This window comes from Epinephelus lanceolatus, chromosome 9, assembly GCF_041903045.1.
Source record: "Epinephelus lanceolatus isolate andai-2023 chromosome 9, ASM4190304v1, whole genome shotgun sequence".
Lineage (NCBI taxonomy): Eukaryota > Metazoa > Chordata > Actinopteri > Perciformes > Serranidae > Epinephelus > Epinephelus lanceolatus.
In genome coordinates this window covers 14,528,239-14,549,643 of record NC_135742.1, presented here as the reverse complement: position 1 = coordinate 14,549,643, position 21,405 = coordinate 14,528,239, and the positions used below count along the sequence as shown (strand labels likewise).

General features: G+C 42.5%; 1 protein-coding gene across 3 annotated transcripts in view; it reads right to left on the bottom strand.

Annotated features, from left to right (window-relative positions):
* The window catches only part of slc20a2 (solute carrier family 20 member 2), a 59,157-nt gene extending 39,356 nt beyond the window's left edge, over window positions 1-19,801 (bottom strand). Inside the window, exon 1 of one of the 3 annotated variants that reach the window (XM_033619812.2) lies at window positions 19,544-19,801. The gene's annotated coding sequence lies outside the window, so the exon portion shown is untranslated. Of the gene's footprint in view, window positions 1-19,388; window positions 19,484-19,543 lie in introns of those variants that run through there. The other 2 variants (XM_033619819.2, XM_033619817.2) reach the window with 2 other exon arrangements.
* Between the last annotated feature and the right edge of the window lie 1,604 nt (window positions 19,802-21,405).

Genomic DNA, 21,405 nt, shown 5'->3' with positions numbered 1-21,405 from the left:
TGGATCTAACAGGATGTAAATATTTCTGTGACTTCCTGTTTATTCTTCAAAGGCTGCTGGAAACTGACTTGACCCCCTGCTGCTGCCGCCTGATCTCGTCCACTTTCCAGGCGAGGCACAGCTCATCTAGAACAAGCCTATTCTTCTTTATATTAAAAGTCTGGCACCTACATTACCTACAATGCAAATCAGCCGCCAATAGTGTCTTTTTAAGACTTGGGTTTGTTATGCTAACAGCAGCTAATGTAGCCTGGAGCTGCTCGCATCGAGTACATATCAGGAGAGGGCTACAGAGGTCTGGTAACCTTTCTAATTCCACATCCCCAAATTCCTCATTTTATTTTCAAACTTGTAGCCTTCTGCCACCACCGGCGCCAATTATCAGATTCCGAGCTGCTCCCCTTAGAGTGCCATACAACCTTTCTCACACACGCAGTAGTGCTCCCCACGACCTGTAAACAGACTTGTAAAATCTGCACACATCTATTCAATTACATTCCCAGTCTACCAATTTATTATCCACTTTATACACATGATATCCCATCACTGTTCCTAATGAGATCTCTGCCACATTAGTGTTTGCGGCCTAGATGTCAAAGACTTTGCCAATCCATCAACTTTGATACTTCCTCTGTGGATTAAAATGGAGGCTGGCGAGCAGCCTTCTTCGATCCAGCTTCAAGGGATGATAAAACCAGAGAAATGTCAGCCTCACCTTCCATCGACTGGACACATATCTGAGCCTTTAGTAACACTAAAGCAGGCTGCGCTACAACAGCAAACAATCAAGCCCCCCTCTGGCAGTGTTGAGTAAGCCTTATGTTTAAATACTCTTAAGGTCAGCTCTCTCTGGTTTCAGTGGAGACTGTGCACGGGTTTGACTCCCTCACCCTGAAATGGCAAAGTGGCTGAAGCGGCTCCTCCCTGTCCGAGTGTCTGTAACAAGTGTTTGAAGTCACTAGGACAAACACACTGTGTCCTGACACTGTTTGTGTTTGTCTAGAAAAGAATCATAAAAGGACAGTTGTTTACAGAAACACAATGCGAACAGTAAAATACATTTTACACAGATATGATTGATAATACTGATTGAACATTTAGGGAGACCTGAAAATTCATGGCTTTAACAAGCAGTCTTTTACTGGTAAGTTATTAAATCTGGAAATGATTCTGTAGAAATGTCCAGCTGAGCTCACACACAAACAAACACACACACACACACACACACACACACACACACACACACAATGCATAAAACCCACCCAGGCTAAAATAGCAGCAACACAAAGGATGCAGTGCCCGAAATAAGGCTTTTAGGTCGGCAGAAACTATTAGTCACCTCTGAGAATAAACCATGCTCACAACAGGGATCCTAATTGACCAATCAAAATGTGCCCCAAAGATGAATACAAAGCCAACTACTTTATTACTAACAGTAAGGGGCCCTGTTTTGTTGGCTAGCCTTCACATCTTAAGACTACCAACACAATAAGCCTTGTTACATACCAACAATAGCAGCTTTTTGAGGCTCTAGTCCGGCTTTCTTCTCTTTCTGCCATCTGCCTCCATGTTCTTGGGTGTAGGAGTCATCTTATCCTTGACCCTCTCCCTATTTTCCTCACCCCACCCTCCCGCACTCAGCTTTAGCCGGACAGTTCCAGTTCTCTTCCACGAATCGGCGTAGGTGCCCAGCAGCAAAGCCTGCCCCCTTCACCCCTGTGCTTCCTCCTCTGCTCACCCCCTCCCAATCTCTCCTCATCTTAGGTGTGGAAGTGGAGAAATGTTGATCTGGCTCTGTGCTCGCGAGGCCCTGCCAGGACCTCCAACCTACCTGCCTCTTTCTCAACTGCTGAGACTGGTAATCTACTGTTGGCATGCTCTCTGGTATTAAAATGTGTTACTGGGGCAAAGTGGGTGCCGGTATTAGTGAGTGCTGGAAACAAGGCACAAAAAGGGCAAGGGAGACTGTGAGAAAGGAGAGGTACCAACATGACTAATGATGTTTTCGGCTACGTCCGCACTAATGGGGATGAATGCATCGTGTCCGCTCTGTTTTGGCCTTGTGTCCACACCACTCTGCAGACTGTCTGATGAAATCTTAATGAAAAGTGTTTGGGCTTGTTTGAGCAACAACAAAAATAACCTTTTTGAAAAAGCTGACATGTGACAATTATGTGACTACCCTCTGTTACATGATCCATATGGGGCTGAAAATGGTGCAAACACTCAATCGTAAACTTTCATTTCACAAACATGAAGTATAAATATCCTTTTAAACACCTACCGTCTGGAGACACCATAGTTTTAAGGCTTTAGTTATACTTATTTAATGCGGCTTTTGACTCTGATTTACAGAAAGATCACCATAAAAAACACATCTCCAGGTCCTCCTATTTGAAAATGACTAAAGGACAAGAGTCTATTCAATTTCTACGTATGTTACGTGTTCATATTCATGTGGTTTTTTTATAGTAGTAGCAGTTGGGGACAGTTCTACATAGTGCTAGCGTGCTAAAAGCGGAACGGCAGGTGGTAAAAGGTTAAGGTATTAGATACACAAACAGAGTTTAATGTATCTGCATTGGTGTGGACGTGAGTATACAGTGTTTGCGGACAGATTTCAGGAGCTAAGGATTAAAAAAAACAAGCTGATACACCAATAGCAGATATTTTTCATGTGTAGTATGCTATGAAAATGCATGTTTGTTTCTAGTTTGATGGACATTTGTGACCTTGAATGGCTGCGTCCCCCACATGTGTGGTTAAAAGATGAGGACAGGAGGGGGAAAGAGAGACAGAGAGAGAGCGAGAGAGAAAGCGAGAGAACGCCCCTCCTAAGCTGGATCTAGTGGCCTGTGCCCTCCTGCTCTTAATCCTGGCTTCCAGCACATGACCCAGCTAACAGAATTATGGAGTGCTTTGATTAGACCTGCTGCTGTGCGCATGTAGTGGGAGACGTGGCGGGGATGGTGGAGGGGACATGGGGTCCTTTGTCTCTGCTACCACTATGCAGAAATGCCAGGCCTCTGCACTGACACATACCTATTCACACACACACGCACACGCGGCATTAACCATACATTTGACCTCAGCGTCCATAGCCTACACACAGCGGAAGAAAAGACACGAGGCCGGCCGGATTAGGCCTGCGAGTCAGTGAGTCAGCGGATTACCCCTGTACTGTTATTCTAGGTGAAAACTAAGAGTAATGTGGGAAAACGTGCTGCTAGCATTAGCCGCAGCTGACAGAATGGCACTTAAAGCAGTCATAACAGGGGAGGGGAATTTCACATGACGACTTCAGCAGTAGGCCATAATCGCATCAAGGGGTCTCGCAAGGGAGATGTTTATTTTTAAGTTTATGAACTGATGGAAAAAAAACAATCTTAAGGCATATTTTTAAGGATGCCAGTGATGGGAAAAAAACATCCAGTACAGGGGTCTGGTACTGAGAGTCTGACTTCTGTCTGGAACAACAAAGAGATGGTGTTTCGTTTTATTTTGTGTGTGTTTTTTCATTTTGTCCCCGTTTGATGTTTATGGCTGTATTGTTTCCATTTTCTTAGTCTGTGCAAGCTGTTTTGGGTTTTAGCAATATGTCAATTCTCCCTTTTTACGAAGGAACATATGCCTTTTTAATTTTTTATAAGTGCTCCGATCACACAAGTGCATATTCACGTAAAGCCTAATACATAAAGTTAAAACAAGAAGTCGGCACTATATTTGTGTTTAGATTTCCTGATTTAAATGTTATTTATTTTGTACTATAGTAATGCAAAGTTACAGTTTATCCTCTCTAGGGATGCATGATAATATCTGCACACCGTCGGTATTGGCCGATACTGGCCTTAAATTGAAATATCAGAATCAGCCAACATGCTGATAATATCGGTACATCATCGGTATCAGCAAATATAAGCTTTAAAATCAGAATCGACAAACATGCTTTGTCTTAATTTGCAAAATTAATGAACATTACATAGAATAAAAAGTATTGTATTTCATATCACGATGAGTATCCACGCATTATATGATGTTTATTCTACTACAGAAGAGACTTGACGATCACTAAAATTATGTAGGGAAAAAAGGGAATATATCGATGTTGGTATTGGTCATCGATCGAATGAGTTGTTACATATCGGCATATCGGATATTGGCAAAAGAATCTAATATCGTGCATCCCTGATCCTCTCTAAAGTGAAGGCAGTGTTTTACTAACTGTGCTGAAACTGGGTTATATTATTTGGCCTTGTTCAATATGCATTTAATCACTGAATATTGTAGAACTAACAACCTTTTCACTGTGCTCCTGGAACAGCATGACAAAGGGAGTGAAATAAAGCTGGTCAGATTTGAACACAATACTGCAGAGTGTAAACAGTGGGGGAACTCAGCACAGCATGTCTGCCCTGTGGGAGATGAGCTGTATGTTGTTCCCTCTAGGGAATATATTTCTGCTAGAGTATGTCCTTACAATGTTTGCACAACAGTGAATGCTAAAGCAAAAGCAATGAAGGTAAACCACAGAACACAACAACACAAACTCGTGACAGTTTTACAGATTTAAAATCTCTCTGCACACACAGGGAATTTTTGAGGACACAGAGTCAACGTTAAGTTTTTTAAGCCTTTGAAAATATTGTGTTGTGCAAAAGCCGCATCCATTCAAGCTGAGAGATTTCTGGACTATGAAAAACTCAGTTTCCCTGGCAAAAGATTGATGGAGATAGAAAGTGATGGTTGGGCCAGTGCCTGACATTGAACAAATCTGTGCACCAACAAAATCACAATCTTGAACTGTGAGCAGAGTAAAAATACAGCCTGGCAGAGTCAGATCCACAACTGCTACAACTGCTGCTACTCCCTCTGAAGCATGAATGAGTTAATCTCGAAATGACACTGTACGCACTGTGTGACCAGTGTTATCTATCACATGTTTGCCAGTCGGGTTGCACACTTGCAGCACATGGTGCGCGCACACACACACACAGACACACACACAGACACACACACAGACACACACACACACACTGTACTTTTCAAACTTGAAAGGACAGGTGCTCATTTTTGCATTCATGTAGCAAGTTTGCAAATCAGGTTAGAATCAGATGGACCTTATGATACAAGTAAAACTTAATGGTTTTGTCCTCCAATACTCAAACAAATACAATAAAGGAGAACTGTGGCTTTAATTAAATTTTATTCTGTCCGTCGACTGAAATGCTTGCCTTAACACCACCACCACTACAGACTATTAAACAAAATGCTTTAATACAGCTGTTGCAATGACTCCAGGGAGAGATATTTTGGGGCACAGCATCGTTTGAGGCTGTGTGTGGCATGTGCTACTTTCTTTGTGCCTGAGTGCTGTCGCAGCACGCGCAACGCTGAAAGAAACTCATTGTGACAAGTGGTCTGCTGGTGTTCCGGTGATGGAGGGGAGATGGGGAGGAGGGTGGGTTTGCCTGGGTCACCTCTAATCCTGTTGGGATAAATCATTTCCTTGAGACGTTCCTATCCATCTCCTCGAATCAGAACACCGTCTTGCCCCACCAGGAGGGGGCACACTGATGCTCAAACCCCGTCGTTTCTCTGGCGTTGCATTAGAATTTTAAATGCGTTTACTATAAAGGCCATTTAAAGCCTAAATGCTCCATGTGCAGCGTTTGCCACAGCAAGAGGTCACTGCTGTCACTTTCAGTTTGCCTTACTGCTCCTCCTGTAAGCTGTAAGCTGCAAGCTGCACTTGTTTTCATTGAAAACTTGCTGAGTTATACAGTTGCCTCTACGAAAGTAATCCACTATTTCATACATGCTTGTATATTTTATTTCCCCACCGACATGACTTTATAATGATCCAGTCATCACCGCTGTATGAAACACAGATCCATTACAGCAAGAATGAATATAGAGAGACCACTTTGTGTCTTCAGCTTGATGCATCTTCTCGTCTTATGCACTTACTGCTATGTTTCAATATGCGTCTTCGCTGCTACACATCAGATGATAATGAGGAGCACAATAAAGCCTGCAGTGGAACAAATAGTAGGAGCTTCAGATGGTGACAAAACAAATCAGTGGGTGTAGCAGCTCCAGACATTAATAGGGATGTAAGGATATTACTTTACTGCATTTTTCCCCAGACCAATATTGTGATTTAAATTGGTGTCATAATATACATATTAAAAACTGCAAGCATCTATTTGTGGTCTACATAAACAACAATTGATGGTGATGTTCCCATGTTTTAATCATTTAGACACGAGTCAACTTCTAAGTAAACCTGCCACTATGTTCAATGTTTCAGATGGGGGCGCTATCCTGTGAGGACTGCACTGAGTTACGGTGGTCAAGCAACAGTATTTGGACAGACTTATCATAATAAACAACTTGGATCCATATGACTTGGCAGCCCAAAGATGGATTACAGACCTCGATGCACACCCAGACACTGCAAACGATCCTGTTTTTGGACTGAGTATATGCACTTTGTAAACAGAAGTAACAGAGCGTGAACCTCAGAGACAGCACCCCCATCTCACACACCACGACGTACCTTCACATTCTCTGTTAGCGATGTCACAATAAGAGCTTTTGATATCGCAATTAGTGTCTGAGGAAATATCACACTTTCCTGGTTTCCATGGTTCAGCTCTTTGGCTTGTTTTAAAAGGGAGCATATTTTATGGACTTGGCAAAGGACTCTTCAACAGTTGGTCGTGCAGCAGGATCAGAGGTAATTACAGGTTTAAAGCAAATTAAAAAATAAGATAATTAGCTTAATCCATGACAAGGAGAGAGAGTGGGGGCTAGAGCAGACTTAATTTAAGAATATTTCTAATATAGCTAATGAACTCATATTTATCATCATCAACTATATCCAGTTAGTTTTTATAATATAACAATTGACTACTTAAAAATCACTTATAATGGAAAATTGGCAATGGGCTGTCCTCCTAAACTGATATACCCACAAGATCTCTAGGGTGAACTGTAACAGGTTGTGAAATACTCCTGGGGAGTTTATGATTATCGGATAGTGGATGATTATCTCAAAGAAGTTGGAACGTACCCCTTTGCAGTCACATTTTGAAGGCACCCTTTGCATGCTGAAGATCCATCTTTCACGACAACTCCCTGGTCATTTTGTAGATATCCAAAATGCTCCCACGCTGCCGATTTACGGCGCTTTTTTTCTTGTGAATACAAGGCTAGAATATCAGCTTCTTCTGACGTTCTTACGGCTCTTCTTCAGGCTTCACGCTTCAGGTGAGTGGATCGACTCTCTCACACACAAAACCACCCGACGCACTTGTTGAGTGACTTGCGAGGTTCGTTTTCACGGGGGCGAAATGCATTAATCAGGACACCGTAGATAATGTAGCTTCTACAATTCATATGGTTATGAAACCATGATGTTATGTAACAGCGGCTGTGGCAAAAACAGGTTAATGCCGACATCCCTACTAATAAAAATAATGTCAAACTATTTGAAAGTCACATTTGTGTGTTGACACTTGACGACAGTTTACAGTTCTGCTCTTCAGCTACTTCAGCTTACGCTAGCTTCACAGACTGACAAGGGCAAACTGCTTCACAAATCCTGGAGGTGTCAATTCAACGATTGTGAGTTGTTGAGCTTAAAACAATGGGTACATTTACATGCACACTAATTTTCTCCTATTACTCTGAATATGACAATATACTGAATGAAATACAGGTCATGTATCCGAATGGAGCATGTTCTGACGTGGTATTATTCAGGCTGTAATAGCATTATTTGGATACGTATACAGTGCTTCTGGAATATGCTTCTCATTTGGGGTTTTTACCGCACTTTACGACACACAGCATCTTGCCTGTTTATGGTCGGTTTTGTGCGTTGTCATGGATATGCTGGACGCAAACCAACTTGCCAACAAAATGCCTGCCCCAAAGAAAAGCTAACATTTCTGGTCGGAGGGAGAAACACACCTACTTTTAAACATTATGAATGTCTTGGATAGCAACAGGTTTTTGGATATGCGCAATTATCACAACACCGAGGCTGTGTGCGCACCGTCAAACAAGTCCGCCAATAGAAAGAGCCCTTTTAAAAATCCTATTTTGATGCAAAGGAGTAAAATGACAAGTGGCTTCAGACGTCCTACTGTTCTATATTTTGATGTGATAAACGGCATGTTAGGCACATTAATTGGAGTGTGCATGGTTGCATGTAAATGGGAATATTGGTGGAATATTCATTTTCATTTGCAATGTAAACAGCTAAGTGGGCTAAGTATTGTCTTTTTCAGAATAAAGGCAAAAACTGGAAAATATTTATGCATAAAAACGTGGTGAGTGACACCAATTGCATGGAAGTTTGACTGGGAGATTCATATGTCTGCCCATCAGCTATCTGTCGCTATAACTGCCCAGCTAACTGCTAGCTTTATATAGCTTCATGCATACACAACCTCATTAGCCTGAAACATTCTTTCACGTCCTTAAACTTTCACTTTGCAGCTCATTAAGACAATCTTAATCATGTATGCACTCCTACAAATCTTAAATTTCGATACAAAAATGTATTCAATAATGGTTCAGCCTCAGTCAGAAGGCAGAAAATTCACCCTATCATATATTTTGCAAGTCACAAACAGAAGTGTTTATGTGAAAAGATTATGTTGACAGGTTTGTTGACCGCAGTTCAGACTGAAGCCTGTTATGCCTTCTCGGTATTACTGGCCGGTGGTGGGGGTCACTCACTGAAGAGCCACAGCTGTGCTGGAATGTGTGAAACATTATGAAGATGTCATCACCTGTTCAGCGCAGGGAACCCTGGATATTTTCAACTATACTTAATCCTTGTCTCCTGCAGTTTTAAAGGCCTGATATTACCCTAGAAAAGCATCTTAGCCGAAGGACCTTTTTATTCCGCGCACACTCCACTTTCAGTGTTTTCCCCAGGGGTTCTTGTAGTACAGAAGTATTTTTGGTGCCAGTGCATTTTCCAGGCTCCGTTCCAAAAATTGTGCTCATTTCTCTGTTTGGACTGCCACAGATCTAAAGAGGGCCGATTATACAATTCACCATTATTAAAAAGTAGGGAAACTAGACCTTATAAGATCACTAATCATATCTTCCACTCAGTTTGAATACCCTGATTAATTCCCCTTTAAAAAGGAAAAAACCTCTAATGCCGTGTTATTCAGTCTCAGCTTGTTACAGCGTACATGATTCAGCACAGCCATCCTGTGTGATCACAATAGTATTTCCTCAACACTGTACAATTAAATGTCTCGTAAATGAAACCACAGACGTTATTTACTTCCGCAGTGCATTAGTGTTTGAACTTTCACATTATTGGACAAATCCGTTACAGTAATAAATTTGGCCTGTGCCTGAGATGTTATATATAAAGTATGAGGTGTTGCCTTAACTGATCACACTTGTTGGACGTTTGAGGGTCAGTATCGCTTCTTAGATTTCTCCATAATGTGACCAAACATCTACTTTACACAGGGAAACTTCTATTATATGGTGTGTTGATACAGAGACACCAAGATGACTGCATACCATCACAGAAACCATGTACGTGGTGATGCTGAGAATGTGTGGACAAGTTAAGTTTACCATGTCAATCACATCAGCTAATGCTGCTGACCAGCACACTGAGAAAATCCTGGGTTATCAATACCATAGTAAAAAGTGCAAGCATATCAGCAAAGATCTTCAGTTACAGCCCGGACATGCAGGAGTGCTGAGGGTGCTTAAGGGTTTTATTTCTGATTGAGAAGATAACTAGACTGTCAAATGACATGTCACAGTGATTATATAGTAACCCGTTTAAGTGTTGAGGTGACAATTAAGTATTTAGAAAGTCTGATTTTTAAATTATTTGTTCAGTAACTAAGCCAGAACTCGACACTATCACTATCACCTGATCTCTTGAGGTCCTGTCCAGACAGATGTGTGCCATACCTTCATTTCACTCTTATCTTAATCTGTCGTTTACATTCATTCATGCCATTGTTCCACCTTGCTTGTTCCCACCTACATAAGGTGGCCCTCTGGGTAGATACCACTGAACCCTCACTGACAAACTGCCCCCACCTTGCAGGCCTCGCTGCTTTCTGAGGTGTCACATATCCACCACTTACTCTTGTTGCTAAAGGCAGTGGGGAGGAGGAATGATTTGGCTAGAAATAGCCAGTGTCACATGAGTGTGTGCAGTGACCAGTCAGCCAGCTGCTCATCCTTACATGGAGCCCGGCCCCATCCGTACAATCGAATGCAAACAGGCGGTTACACTATCAACACAACAGTGTGGACCTGCGCAGACAGGTCGATCATTCATCTCCTGGGACTTGTCCCACCCTTCACCGCACTTAGAGGAGAGCGGAGTTAAAAAGGACACGTGAGCTCAGCCCACACCTGTTTAAACAGTAGGATTTCTACGTACTTTCACGACAACAAAAAAAACTTCATAGCTCCGTTCCCCATCAGAGAAAAATGAAAAACACATGCCTTGTTTATGCCTGTACAATTAATTGAGAAAATATCTACACATAAGTAGTTGACGTTTAAACTAAAATCACAAAACTGAATTACACAGTGGAATTACCAGTCTTTAAAGGTCTTCTATGGGAAATTCAGACTGTATAAATTGTAAGCACACAGTTCTCAACAGCAGCTAATGGTGCTAACTCTACAGTGCTTAACAGTGGCAACAGTGCTGACAGAGCTAACAGTGTAACCAAGGGGGAAACTGAAGGGTGGGTGCCACACTTCTGCAATGATGGCATCTCCAATATCAGTGGTAATCACTAGGGTTGGGTAATGGTCACATTTGAACCAACACCAGTACCAGTACCTGTACCGGTACTTTTTTCAGTCCCTCAGTCCGGTCTCTGATGTATAACAAAAATGTATTTTATGAACAAGCTACAGGGATGACATAGTAGACTACAAAGCAGTTCTGCTGCTCGACTTTTTTCTAAACTATCGCGGTAGATCAGCACTGCAGTGATAGTTTTGGCTCTCTGGGAAGTTAACGGAGCAGCCATGCAGCTTCATCGCTAGTTTCCAAGCTTCAGAGCACCTCTGAAGTTAAACCTAGTGGCTCTGCAAAACTCCGCGGCCGGCCTCGGAGCTCCATGACTGGCTTCCAGCCTTTAGGGCACTTTGCAGCACGTCCGCCTCTTGTCTAAACCTGGCGTTCTTGGCGCTCTTACGTTTCAACATTCAGCACAGATAGATTTAACAGGAATAAGTACTCTGTTGCACTGACGTAATTGGGTCAATACCAAGCACTAGTAACCACAGTATAAGCGTGGTGCAGAGTGGCTGTGATGAGCTAGCCAGTGCCACACATGCACTTACATGCATGCGTGGCTGGACTGGTTTACAACAAACCACAGAGAAGCTCAGATTATATTACACACACAGGATACCATGACTTCATTCTCTGCTTCAGACGCTATTACTCACTATATCTTTACATAACAAATAGCGGTTCGCCGCTACATTAATGCTCTGGATGTCCCATACATTTAAGGCCAAACCATTCATGAGCGAGGTGGGACTTGCTATATGGAAATCTGGAGGCAATCTGTAAGTAACAGACGCATAGATTTGTATCCACCAGACACAAAAATAACTACGTGTCGCTGAAATGACCCGACAGACCATCCCGAATGCCAAGAATAACTCTTCCCAAGCTTCTCTCAGTATTTCCAATAGTGCTTTGCCATCAGAAGTTTTCCTAAACCTCAAACTGACCCCAGGCCTTAGTGGCAAAAATGACTCATTACAGTCAGGCAAGCCCTGGGTGCTGCTGAACAAATGTACTTGAGAAAGAAGAACAGGAAAATAATGTCCATTCTAGCTCCCATAGATAAAAGCACAATGCCTCACAGTTCAGTAGTAAGCCTGTCATTAGCATAGTTAACACCAGGCCAGCACCCAAACAAGAGACGCTCTGTGTGACAGCGCTTTGATACGGACCCTGCCGCGTACAGAAGGCCACCAGAAACACTGCAGAACGGCTCTCATGACCCGAGTGGAGAGGACAAACACAGCCAAAAACACACAACAGGTCAAAGAAAACCATGCAAATGCCATGAGCAGTCACACATTACCTAGGGGTAATAAATGACTAATTGTTTGTTTACAAATTGGTATGGGTTTCCTTTTTATGAGAGTAATCTTGAGACTTTGTATTTAAGGAGGCCATAACTTAAAGAATAGAGGTTTTCCTGTATGCGTCACCCTTGCCAATTTAAGTGAGCGTCTCTCGCTTCAAAGCAACCAAGAGGGGGGAACTACCGGGAAGCCTATGGCCGCCAGCGTGATTAAATAACTGAGTCAATGCTGACTTTAAATGCTGATATTTGTCAAGAAGACAGAAGAAACCTTCAAAAATACCGCAATCGTTCAGTGAAGACATGTCGGTAAAGAATCTGAGCATTATGAGCTATTAAGGCTCACTTTAGGGTCAAAGAAGAATGCAGGCCTACGTGACAGCGGTAACAGGAGGACAGAAGACTATTATGGGATGCCAGCATTTTTATCGTTTGTACGCTTGCCACTAGACAGGAGTTCCCTGAAACCAGCTGCCTACATATACATGTGTGCAAACCACAAATATTTAAGTGTATAAATGCAGCCTCAAGTATTTCTGAATCCAGGCAACTTAGATCTGGTTGAATACTGAGAAAAAACACTAAAGCTGTGGTTGTAAAGTAGTCTAATTAAGAGCTGAAATGGTTTTGATTATTTCCCCGAGCTTTACTGGTGCCCTGACCCTGGAGCAGCGCTGAAATTAAATCATCAAGAGACTCACGGAAATGTGATGTCTGAAAAAACTGCTGCTCTGAAGTTTGTTTTCAGCATCTTTCTCCATCACTGTCTGACGGCAGCTTCCTAATGTGCGCTCTTCCCGGTTTCCTTGAACAACACCACCATCAAACCTCTCACGCCGGCCTTTCCTGCTCTCTTTTGTCCACTGCGCTCGTTTTGACCCGCCACATGAAAAGACACGTTATCAGCTCCACATGATCAATGACCTGCTTAACCAGTTCCTCAGCACTAACATGGATTAAGCAATACTGTTACAAACAGACAGACACGCAGCATGAATCGGATTCCCACTCTATCTGTGCTATCATGTGATGTTGCCATGGCGAAGGAGGGCTCAGACATAACAGTGTGATTGTGCTCCGAGGGCGAGGTGGGCCGATCAGAGAGACAGACTGTTCTCTGACTGTGACACCAAAGGCCCCAGTGCCAACTGCCTTTCCGCCCACAGAGACAAGAGTCACACCCACTGGCAGAAGGGCCAGCCTGCACGGGGCCCTACCGTCATGGAAACCAGAAGCCACTCCTGTGCATTTTCCATATATTGCTTTTTCTCACGTTAATCCACAAGAGCAAGGTTGTTGTTTTTTTTTGTTCCACTTCTAAATGCTAAAGCCATCTGTAGTGTAGCATCAGCTGGGCTAACAGCTTTTATGCTACGCTGTAGGGCAACAACTAACAATTATATTCATTACTAATGTATCTGCCAATTACTTATTGATTCATCAGCTAACTGTTCAGTCTAAATAAGACATGAATACAGGTCTGTGAGACTAAGAAAATTATTTTCAACATTCCTTTACTGAACAAACTGAACACAAAAGGAACCAAAAGAAAGACTAGACTAGAAGCTAAATCAAAAAATACCTGAGTGTAACATCGCAGTCTTTCGTGATGCGTTTACTGGCAAGTTAACAATGCAATGACAAGAAAACATTGTGCAGCCCTAACACAAACTCCACCTGAGGATGATGTACTGGACAAATTAAACATTTGACTTGATGATGGTGCTACAGGGAAAATTAAGGGATCAGTCGGATGCGATCCATCCTGAAGGGAGCAAGTATGTCTGAATCTTTCAAGGCAATCTATCCAACAGCTGTCGACACATTTCACTCAAAACCACAAATGTCAACCTCATGGTGGTGACAGAAAAAAAGAATGGGAAAGCTGCACACTCTGATGTATTTATTTCAATCAACGTTTTGACACTCTGTCTTCCTCAGCATAAAATACAGCAGTCACTCAAATGGCATGCAACTGGGACAGGTGCTCTGAATCACAGCAATCAACTCTAGAGGCCAATCTCAGGGAGGCCTGAGACAAAATAAGTCAGCTACAAGCAAAGTCAGAGGATCACCAAAGCCATTACGACTCATCCTCTGGGGATCATGCAGGTCAGTACAAAATGTCCTCCTAATCCATCTGATAATTGTTGAGATATTTCAGTCTGGACCAAAGTGGTGGACTGACAGACACTGCCTTTCCTAGGGGCCATACCACTCGCATGGCTAAAAATGTCAACAAAAACAGAGAAAATCCCCATCAGAATTTCTGGGAGCAAAGGGTGAGGTCTTTGTTTTGCCTGACAAACAGTACAGAGCTAAAACCAGACCCATGCATTAGACGATAAGAGGCGAGACACTGTAGTGCAAGAACATGGCTCCTAAAGGCATGTTAGATTTAAGACTTTTTAATGCCACATGAGATTAAACTGAAGACCAATTTCACCATAGCTAATTGAAGAAAGCAATTACTTAGGGTTGGAGACATTTTTGCCTAATTGTTTATTGTAACACAAAACATGACTTTTGCCTTGTGGCGGAGACAAGGGCAGAGCAGAACTGGGAAATACCTGACATCTGTTGGTGAGTTTTCTTCGTGTTTCTCACTCCACATATGGGATTCCAACCCCTTCATTCCCATTGTGCCGAGATTGAAAAACATTTTGCAATACACTTAGCCTCATGTCCATTGCCATGTACCAGTTTCAGCCATGCTGCGAAATCATGGGTAAAAAGTCAATTTTTGTTGCCTTTGCACATCCCCATGTTGTCCAAGTATGGTGACAGCTAGCTAGCAAACAGTGTGGATCCTCTGCTCTGAGCATCCGAGCTGAAAACAAAATACGAGGGTTGTTGGTTCTACTATCCTTATCTGCATAATGTTCATGTGAGAGGCATTCAGTAAATTATGTTTTAAAAATAGATGTTACCAAATTTTTTTGCGATTTTACGTTAGGAAAAAATGGTCCCGAAGTGGTTTCCTCTCAAATACCTGACCCGTTTGCTTCACTCCACGAAGGTACAATTCATGAAAATATGGACTCCATACCTCCAAAAAATGGTTCATAAAATCCTATTTCCCATGTCCGAATATTTTTAAGACTTTTAAAGGATTGATTTAACACATTTTAATTCCAACTAAAGCCTTATTTTTAGGTTAACAGACGCGTGAGAATCCATGGGAGCCCTGAGGAATGCCAAAAATATGGTTATTTGGAAACAGCGTTTCCATGACCAAGTTTGTCCGTCAAACTAAAATAAGATAGCAGTACTAGCCACAAAACTGAGTATTGTTCAAGCTATATCTAAAACACATGTCTAAGATAAACAAGAAGAGGTAGACAGCATATATTTGGACATTTGTGTGTGATTTCAGTTCTTAAATACTTAATTGTCGCTATTTTTTCTATCGACTAACTGATTACTGAATATACTGTTCCAATTCTTTGTCCCTGATTATGAAATTATGAATTTTGAACCGCGAACTATACACTGCCTCAGTGATAAAACACTGCACGTAAAGTCTTTGAGTAAAAGGTACACCCTGCGTCGATGGAGGCTGTTAAGTAATGTTTTGTGACCTGCCCGCTCACAAAGGACATTCTCGCCACTCAGTGAGAGGCCTTGGGTGAATTTAACATTGACCTGGAACTAAAGGTGGAGTCATAGATGGCAGAAAGTTCTTAGAAACCGAAGCTGCCTGTACACGTGTACCGAGAAAACACACCTCCATGAAAACTGGTCTGACTCCACTCTCTCAGCTCTGTGTTGAACATGAAAACATTACACAATGTACACATACCTCCCTTCCTCCACTGACAGCTAGCTTCAACACAGAACCTCCAAAACACAGGCTTAAGCTGCCTGACTTAACTGCTGTTTAAATATGCACTGCTCTGTGTCTGCTATGAAGCATTCGGATTTATGGGTTAGCATAAAAGAGAGGCTCTATTGACGGTGTGGTCTAAGCTGCGGCTGCACCCTGCCGCCACGGAACTGCCAATTTAGTGTGAATCACTCTGCCTCGATTGTTTTTTTTTTCCCAAAAGGATTACACTCACAAAGGGCAGGTCAAAGTACAGTCAACATATAAATTGAATCTGTCCCCACTGTGTCTGTGAACCCACCTTAATTCCACAAGGTAGTGATAGAAAATTTTAATTAAGGCTCAGTCAAAAGGAGGGCAACAACGGTAACATTAGTGTTTTTTCCTCTCTGCCAAAGCTGCCTGATGAGACAGCATCACTGCAGCGACACTTCCTGAGGTTCAGCACACAAGTTTGACTCAAATGTTTCTTGGAAAGCGAATCAGGCGGCTTCAAATGCAAAACAGGAGATTAAAGTGTGTGGGTGCAAGAACTTTGAATTTTCATAAAGCCCTTCAAGAGTGCCACAAGATTAAAATGTGTATGAAGGGTGCGAGGAGCTGCAAAAGTAATCTAAGGCCATTTAATTTCTTCATAGACAGGTGGGTTTCTAAGCAATGCACGGATCATAGGAGAGGGAGAGGCTGTCGTCGTGGTCCTTATCACACGAGCTGGTCAACAGAAGCCCCAGATTGTGCACTCATGTATTCACCTGAGCATAAAAGGTGTGTAAAAACAGGGAAGTTATTAATCAGCCTATCTTATCATAATGCGATTTCATATCTTCCTTATAACCTTTATGGCTAGACAAGATACAGCAATCACTGTGAGTGTGTGTTTCCTCAGGTTTACGAGCACCCGCTGTGTAAAAGCACTGATGTTACAGTGTCTCAGCAACGCTTTGAAGAGAGACAACAACTGACAGGAAAAACATGTCAGGCAGCGCACCAGCATTCTTCTTTTTCTTCTCTCTCACTCTCTTATGGTAATATGCAGATTAATCATTAACTCGCGAAACCTATTCTGGCTGCATGATTGCTGTGTACTTCCACTGCCCATAGGATAAGATACATTTAGTGTGGGGTAGGGCACATGTAAAGAATAATCTGATGATTGCGTTTGACATATTCCAGTTGGGATAAGAAGGGCGGTCAAAATAACAGGAACATGTGACAATATAATGTGATTTCTAACAATAAAGGCACACACTCTTTCAGGTGAGCTAGAGGTCACCCCAAGTCACATCACTCTTTATGGCAGATTGTGTAGGCTCTACATTACAGCAGCAAAACGTTACTAAATACATCCATTTCACTGCTATACCAGAGTGCAAGTTTGAGGTACTTGTGCTTTACTAAAGCATTTCCATTTTGTGCTTTCTTCATTCTCCATTCAACTACATTTTAGATGGTAATATTTAGAGATGTTCTGACTCCATTCCTGCCTTCCTCATAACGATGTTTGTGTATCAGCCGATACCAAGTACTGATCCAATATCACTGCATTAAAAATAAATCAACAGCTGTATAATACTAACCCTTAAAAAAGCCTTGCATACTGTACATGTTGCCTTTTTACTGGTGCCAATATTGCTGACATTTTGCAAACGGCTAACATTAAACGATTTACCGAATGTCAATCTTTTGTTTCGCCGCTCTTAGACAGTAGTTGAGTGGCTGCACAGTGCAACTTCCTGTAGGCTACTGTTTTACACAAAGAATAGATTTCAGGGAAAACTAACATTTTATCCGAGTGTGAAACTACTTTTGGAGCCTATCCCAACTGACACTGGGCGATAGGCCACCCTGGACAGGTCGCCAGACTATCACAGGGCTAACAAAACAAATACAGACAGACAACCATTCACGCTCATACCTACGGGTCTACCTACCTATTTAGTATCACCAATTAACCTATCCTGCATGTTGGAAGCCAGAGTACCGGCCCATGCTGAAGGCCCACGCTCCCCCACCCTAGGTTCAAACTCCCCAACCTCTTGCTGTGAGGCGACAATGCTAACCACTCTACCACCGTGCCGCCCGACTTTCTACTGATTGTATTTTATTCTATTATTAGTTTTTAAATGTTCAAAATAAATATATCAAATCAAATGGTGTCAAATCAGGTCTTACAGACTACCGTACTCGCCAATACCAGATCCAGCATTTTAGACAGCATAGGAGGCATTTCCAATACTAGTAATGGAACAACACTAGTAATACTGTACTTTTTACTTCACTACATGTGTTTGACAGCATAATTAGTTACTTTACACATTTATATTTTACTTAAAGAAACATGATGAACCTAAAAAATATAATACACTGTTATAGTGAATTACCCAACACTACATAGCAGTAGTCAGTAGTTATAATGGCACCACCTACGTCAGCTACAACAGCAAAATTCATATCCACAATAATAATCTAATAGTAAAACATCTGCATTGGGTACTTTTACTTTTGCTAAAAAGACGGTCTTCAGTAACTTTCTCATCACTTTTTACAGTGTGGTATTCCTACTTGTACTATAGTACTTTATCTGAATACTTATTTTGCAGTGTCTTCCTGTTATTCTTTCCACCCCTCTGTGTATGTTCCAGTGTTTGTGATTTTTCTTTCTTGTTGGAAAACAGTTATCTGTGATGTGACAAAGGAAGAGGCTCGCCCTGAACAAGCAGGTGGGACCTCTGAGGCAGGAACATACTGAACTGTCTGGCTTCACATTGCAGATATGTTTATATCTGTAGGTGAGCAGATCAGGTTTGTTTCCATATGTTTGCCTGGCTGGCACTGAATCAAAGAGCCCGTCAAGATAGACACACCAGCAGCAACGTGATAATGACGGCTCAGTGAAGTGACCCGAGGCACTTCAGAGATGTTTGGGAAAGGCTAGTCCCAACTTCTTATTCTTTTTGAGCAATGGGGCGGTAGTGGCAGCGCACAGTGCGCATGCCCAGTTGTCGACCCGCCTTGTCGTCAAACAGTGTGTGAGAAGGCTCAACAGAGTGAAATGAACTCGCGTGATTAACAGCGATGTGATTAGATGCTCGCTGAAAGCTGCGCTCTGAGCCAAGTGCTCGCCTTTTTTTGGCTTCTCTAGTTTCCCACACTGGTTCAGACCGGTGAATACACCACCACCACCACTACCACTACACTGTGAGCTGGTGCTATCGGATGTGTAGTCTCGCACACACACGTGTAGCAGCTCCATTCACTCGCTTAGTTGCGTGAGCAGTGGCAACAATATCACCAGCGTGTTTTAACAAAATGTGGTGAAATGCAACATTCACAGTGTTTCCTGTCCACGCGAGGCTTTAAAGTGCGTGGCTACGAGCTGCAGCAGCTGATTTAAACACAGAGGCATTTTTATTTTACGCTGTGTTCACACTTACCAGGCCCGGTTCCTCCTTAAACGCAGCACGCACGGACGCTCACCACAAAGAAATGCGCACGGAAAGTGGCCAAACAAGACACAAACCCCCGTCGACAGAGGGGGGAAAAAGACGCACGGGTAATGTTTTTTTTCTGTCAAACAAAATGTACTTACCAACGAAATAGGACACCACAAGGGGGGAAATGTGCCGTTGCTCTCTCTCCGCCTCCACGCCTCTATCGCTGCCTGTATTTTCCCAGAACCGTTTCTCCGTGGGTTGCGTCGAAAATGTCACAGATTCCAGCAGTGGCCGTCGTCCCCCCGGAATGGTTGCCCTCGACTCGGAGGAGTCATGCGACCATGTTGCCGTGAATGTCGCCTGCTGCTGCTCTCATCCGGGCGTTTGGTATTAAGCCGTCGTCTGAGCACTGCTGAGGATGACAGCTATGGGATGAAGGAGGGAGGGAGGGGGGTAGCGTGCGTGAGACAGGGAGGGGGGAGTGAGAGGAGTAGTGGTCAGTCGGTTGAGGGCATGCTGACACCATATAGGGGGAGAGGGGGGGATACAATTAATATTATTAATGTGTTAAAGCAAAAAAATGTCCAAAAAATGCATTTACGCGCGTCTTAATCTGATTTTATTATCCATAACGCATCCAAGTGGTCACTATGTAACACCAAAATTAAATTTAACAGCAGGAATATTTGTTCAACTTTGCTTTGAATGACATACTCTCAAAAATCTGTCTCAAAAATCCTTCACAAATAACACTACTTGGTGGATTTTTACGCAAACAGAGGTGACCCAGCCATAAAACAGCACAGTGGCTGAGTGTTCTTAAATAACAAACACACTGTACTGTTCCCTCCTCACACTTTTATTGTAGATTATTTTTATGGCTGAGACGTGCCGAGCACTGGAATCCGTTTTAGTCATTTTGGTGGCAAAAATTAAATAAATTATATATATCGGAGGTTGTTGGACCTGTATTTGCCGTGACCTCGCTATTTTTCCACGCCTCAGATGTCAAATGTGGTTTGTGTGTGAACATCATGATCACTGGGTCGACGCTAATGTTTAATCCGTCAAACAATATTGCCAGCTATTATGGCTGTGGCCACGTGCGTAAGGCATAAATGTGTTACGTAACCGGCCCAGCCAGTCAACAACAGTGGGTGGGAGAGAGGAAGGAGGGGTCGTGTGGAGGGTAATTACACCAGACTGACGTGTATAGAATATAAATACACAAATGCAGTTAGTTTCATTGAAATGTGTAGAATAATTAAACAACCTTAAACTTACCCTTAAGTGGCCTCAAAGTTTCTAAGAAAAAGCCTTATGAAATTTAATGGTTATGCAGCAGCACCGGTGTGTGTGTCATATGAGAAATAATTTCCCTTTTGAGTTGTAAACACACTTGTTGAGACATGACTTTGTTTCCTTCAGCCAGTGTTTAGGGTGTAACAAACGACATCTTACTGACTCTTTATGCGAAAGTTTCACCCATGCCAAGCTGGGCCTACCTTGTTATTCCACACTGGATCTCACAGCCATATGCACCCCCTCAACCTGCACACAACCACAGCTGTAACATACCACAGGACAGCATCATAAAGTGTTTAGCATGTTGGTCAGTGTTATCATCATGTCATTGAGGGATCTGGGAGCAGATTTAACATACTGATAGAAGTCTTTTAATGCCCATTTATATAGTCAGATATTAAGTGTTCAAACATTTACATACAATTTTTAGAGCCATAAGTTCCCACATCCCACACACTCCATCCCCTGAAGGACTGGCCAACACTCACAAGCAGGAAAAAAACTAACAAAATGTCTGACAATCTTCATACAGCATTTTGGTTATCAGCAGCAGGTGTTTAGCCTCTTTTTTAAGTATAGAAATGTTCAAAGTAGTCCAGGAATGGTTGCCATACTTTATAGGATTTATTAAACAAGCCCTGAGTAGTGCATTTAAGCTTTTGCAGCTTCAACTGAACCATCCCTCACTGTGGATCAGATAAGTAAAAGTAAT